The sequence below is a fragment of the Colobus angolensis genome, unplaced genomic scaffold, assembly GCF_000951035.1.
Source record: "Colobus angolensis palliatus isolate OR3802 unplaced genomic scaffold, Cang.pa_1.0 Scaffold255, whole genome shotgun sequence".
Taxonomy (NCBI): domain Eukaryota; kingdom Metazoa; phylum Chordata; class Mammalia; order Primates; family Cercopithecidae; genus Colobus; species Colobus angolensis.
Window position 1 is genome coordinate 4228000 of NW_012115766.1, and position 4958 is coordinate 4232957.

A 4958-nucleotide genomic window follows, 5' to 3' on the forward strand; every position below is an offset into this window, starting at 1 on the left:
GCCGCGGGAGGGCGGCGCGGGAGTGGCGAGGGCCCCCGCGCAGGGAGCGCTGCCATCCTCCGGGAAGGGCCAGGACCTGGACCGGGCGGGACCCGGAGTGGGCGCGCGGGGCCGGTGCCCATGCGGCTGTGGCCTCCACGGAGTCCATTTTGGCTCCTTGAAGCCGCGGCGTGGTGTATGATGCAACACCGAGTGAGTAAGCGTGGGCGACCTGGCGATGCCCGCCCCGCGCGCCTGTCCGGGGTGGTCGGGGTGCGTGGGCGGGCGGCGGGCGCGCTGGCCAGCCCGGGAGGCATCCGGAGCCCGCTGGCAGCGAGGAGACCTTCCCTTACATGGCGCGGTGCAGAGCACCCCGCCCCGCCACGAGGTCCGGGGATGTGTCTTCAGCCTTGGGTGCGGACCCTGCCCGGCCGCCCGGAGGGTGGTCCCGCGGCAGGTGGCCCGCCCGGGTACTCTGCCGCCATCCCCGCCCGGTGGTCGCCTTGACCTAGAGCACCTAGCCCTTCGCTTGTCCCTAGAACCCGGGACGCGCCGCCTGCACCTCTCGTCTGGGTCCCCAAGATTGCTTCGAGGAAGTCTCCCCTAGGTGGGCTTCTTTGTGACCCAGTGTGGCCTGGAAAGGCCGGGTTCCTCAGGCCCTCCACATGGTTTGGAGTGAGAGGAAGTTCTTCCGCCTTTGGAAAGACACCGTATTCTCAGGGTGTTCCCTTCTGCGTAGTAAAAAACTTCCCGGGCATGGGCAGGTCACAGTCATTCTGAAACCTGCGTGTACACAGAGCGGCAGCTGCACTGTAGTTCAGCTCCTGTGGTTGAACTGCACTGTAGTTCGGCCTGTTGGTTCAGCTCCAGACCCTTTCCAGGGGATGGGGGAACCAGATAGCAATTGTGTTTGACTTGTGTGACTGGGATAGTCAGACATGTGCCTTTAGGAAAAAAAAATAAATAACCTGCATTTCCCAATACTTACGTCATCACCGCCATGCCCTCATGTGTTGGGTTTTAGTCCAGATAGTTACCAGATGGTTGGGATTTCAATCCCAGGTGTATCTCCCTAAAATATGTGCCTTTTATCTTCCATTCAGCTAGTAGAATTGTATATGTCGGCCTCTGGCTGAATGCCCTAATTGTATTTAATTCGAATTATAATATATTTGGGATTTTTCTTAATATTTCTTGCCCTTTATGTTTGGTTCAGATAATAGGAAACCATGATACATTTATTCCTCTGGTATTTTTAGTTGGTGTCAGTGGAAATTACCATGATTTTTATATGAACACACCTTCCTGTTATTAAAATAAAAGGTCTTATTTAAGTCACACGAACAGAATAGAAACTTAGGGGAAAGGTCAACAATAGGTTAAAATGGTTTTAAAAATAGGTTTAGCATATTGCGATCACGTTTAATTATTATAAAGGTAAAATTCAAAGGATGTCAAAGGAGTTCTGAGTAAAGAGGACAGGGCTTAATAAGTGGATCAGAAATGTACTCCCTTGTCTGGGTCTGGATCCTAGAGCCACGTGCTTCTGTGCGTATGATTACTTTAGGTGAAAAAAAAAAAGGGTTGAAAGACAAGGTTGTTGACTTCAGGGAGTTTCAATTTTCTATTTGGTACAAAAACTCATTCTTTGATGGAATTAAATACATGTTGATTGATTATGCTGGTCTGTAGTTTATTTTAACCAAAGTCCATACAAATAGGTAACTATGTTGGAGGGTATGTCAGAAGTATGTCCAATTAAATTAATCCTTTCTCATTATCAACCATGTATTTGGAGAGATTGCTGTTATTCCGAGGGACAAATTTGAAATGTGAGTGCATCCTTGTTATAGAGAAAAATATTTTTTTCCCTCTAAACCTTGGAGATACTTGGGTCTCGGAGTTATCTCTTCCAGAGGCATCTTCAGAGATGCCTATCACTCCACCTGCTTCTTGGTCCTCACTCCAAGCAAGACCTTCCGATGGGATGTGGTGTTTTTCTGTGTAGTTGGGCCATGCAGACCTGGATAGATTTTAAAGCAGATCCAATAGGATTGGCTGGTGGATTCATGGGAGGGTGAGAAAGGTCAAATATGACTCCAAGCACATCGGAGTTGCTGTATTAATGAGATGGGAAGGCTGAGCAAGGAACCTGCTGGATGGAAGAGGGACTTTTTGAAAGTCACAACTGCCCTTTTTAGAATTCTCATCCCGAGTCGGGGCTGGAAGACGTATCTTCTTGGGGCCCCTCTCAGGTGCCTGCCTGCGTGTTGCAGCCAGCCGTCCACGGTGCTGGCGTCCTTCCCCTTCGCCTAGCTTTACTGGCTCCTCTCGCCAAATCTGGGGGGTCTCTTCAACCTCTGTCTCCTTGCTGCCCATGGCCTCCCTTTGCTCCTCTGCCGCCTTCTAGTGGGCCGCCTGGTGGTAGACTTGTCCTGTGGAATGGGGACCCTCTAAACATGGGGTTCAAAGGTCCTGGGGTATTCCTGGATCATCAGGACATCTGCCTCCTCTCGGGTTTCCCAGGCCTTGGGTGGGGAGGCATCAGATCCCTGGCCAACCCGCTGTCCACCCCAGGGTTTAGACCTCTCTTCCAGTGAGGGAACAGAGTAGTAGCTTCATTTGCGTCAGATTATCTACCTTGTGATAAACTTCAGTGGCCTCCCTTTCTGTTTTGCCATAATCTGCCTCCTCCCCCACCCCCATACCCAACTACAAAGCAGCCTTGAAAATAACCACCCCTGTGGTTCAGTGTGGGTCATGATCTGTCAAGCCAGGTTTAGTGCATTTGCCAAATGGAATTACCAGAAGGATGGGCATAAAACTGGGAAAGTGATTTGGTGGCTTGCTAGCCGTGTTCATTTCTCTCCCAAGGCATTCGTTCAGATGTGCAGCATTGGCAGACCCAGGACCAATGACCTGGCCCATTGGTCAGGCTTTGGTCATCCCAGGAACATGGACCAGATTCTGGCTGGTCTGTGGTTTGCCCCTCCTGCCACACCCAGTGGCTTTCATTGAGCTTTTTTCGTGTAATTATTGTCAGGAACAGTGGGGAATGGCAGGTATTGCATTTGGTGAACATACTGGATAACTGGAGCCAGAGCCGTGTGACTGAGGGAAGAGGCCTTCACAGCTTCATTGCAGAATGGGATGATTATCTGCCTTGAAACGAAGGATGCTGCTTTGAGGAACTGAGGGGAGTTAGGACCAATACTGGGAACAGCACTGCTCCTGGCTTCTGGAATCCTGGCTTTGCTTCTCTCTGAGGTAATTTCGACTTCCTGAACCTTATACACTGGCTCCATCTGTATATTGGGAGAGCCTGTCCCTCTCAGCCTCACAGTAGTGAAGTTAGGAAGCATGGAGTCCATAGTGTTCTTTAAAAGAGTAAAGGCACCAAGTCCATGCATTTAAATTTCTCTCTTGAGATCAGTCCTTTTGTTAGCAGCCTGCAGTTCTGACCGTGGCAACCGAAAGTCAAGAGCAAGGAAACCTGGGGGTTTATTTGGAGGTGGGACAGGAGGTCCCTTCTTCTAGTAGGACTACGTGTGGCTACATTGTCTTTCCGTTTTTTTTCTGATTGTCCCCTTGCCCCTCCCTTTCCTGGGGGCACAGAGGGCATGGCAATTTTGTTTCCTAGCTTTCCATATTCCTACTGCAGTGCTTTCTTCAGAATATTTGTTCAGATCGGGTTCTTGGCTGTGAGGACAACCAGCTGCTTTCCTGTTTCTTTAGAAGTGGATCCCCGTGTCCTGCACAGAGAGTTCTGCGTTGTAGAGACCATCTAGCAGTGGTGACTCCAGGAGTGGCCTCTGCTCCATGTGGGGCCTCTGCAACATGAGGTTATGGGGCCTCTACGCTGTGGGGTCACGTGAGACGTCATGACCCCTGCTGGTGGAAAGAGCAGAGCCCCAGAGTGGGTTCCACTTACGGGATAAATGTTTTTTCTGATAGTCCTTGGAACCACATTTAAATTCTTTTTCATATTGTTTGCATAATAATTGACTTCTAGTGCCTACCTTTTAGGACTGAGAGGATTTAAATGAGATAATCCATGCTACGGATTTAACACAGCCTCTGGCACAAGTCTAAATGTTGCATATAAGTGTTAACTATTATACTGGAAAGAAGGCTCAGTTCCTTGATTTAGGCGTGGGAGAAATAGATATGTCTGTGTGTGTGTGTGTGTGTGTGTGTGTGTGTGTGTGTATAGTTTTTTTTTGAGAGAGGATCGCGCTCTGTCACCCAGGCTGGAGCGCAGTGGTGCAGTTACAGCTTGTGTAGCCTCTCCGGCACCTAGAACCACAGGTATGTACCACCACATCCAGCTAATTTTTATTTTTTATTTTTTTGGTAGAGGAGGGATCTCATTATGTTGCCCAGGCTGGTGTCAAACTCCTGGCCTCAAGTGATCCGCCTGCCTTGCCTCCCTAAAGTGCTAGGTTTACGGTCGTGAGCCACTTAGCCTGGCCCTGAGAAAAATAATTTTTATAACAACTTAATTTCGCTCTCTCATTTTACCAAGGCATTAAAATGTTGTGCTCTTTCCTTGGGTTTGTGTCTGAATTAGAAGGGGCACATAGTCCCAGGGTGCTGAAGGAGGGATGTGGGCCTCTGAGGCATCTGCTGACAGGTTCACCATCCCATCTGGTCCTAGGTCTGAGGGAAGGAACAATAGTCTCTGGGCTGTTTTGGCTCTGACTGCCTGGATGGACTTGAAGCCATCTCTCTTTGGGATCCTGGTGTCCCCCGGCCATGGGGTGCAGGTTTGCTTAGGTCTCAGACCCACACACCTTGGGCTTACTGACTCTTAGGACTCCTGGGAAACAGAGCTCACAGCCCCTTTCTTAGTGTTTGCTCTGTGTGTGTGTGTATGTGTATGTGTGTGTTTGTGTATGTGTGTGTGTGGGTGTGTGTGTGTGTATGTGTGTGTATGTGTATGTGTGTGTGTATGTGTGTATGTGTTTGTGTATGTGTGT

General features: G+C 49.7%; 1 protein-coding gene across 1 annotated transcript in view; it reads left to right on the top strand.

Annotated features, from left to right (window-relative positions):
* Positions 1-4958, top strand: part of SLC7A1 (solute carrier family 7 (cationic amino acid transporter, y+ system), member 1) — an 85152-nt gene continuing 80194 nt past the window's right edge. Inside the window, exon 1 of the mRNA XM_011946934.1 lies at positions 1-192. The gene's annotated coding sequence lies outside the window, so the exon portion shown is untranslated. The remainder of the gene's footprint in view (positions 193-4958) is intronic.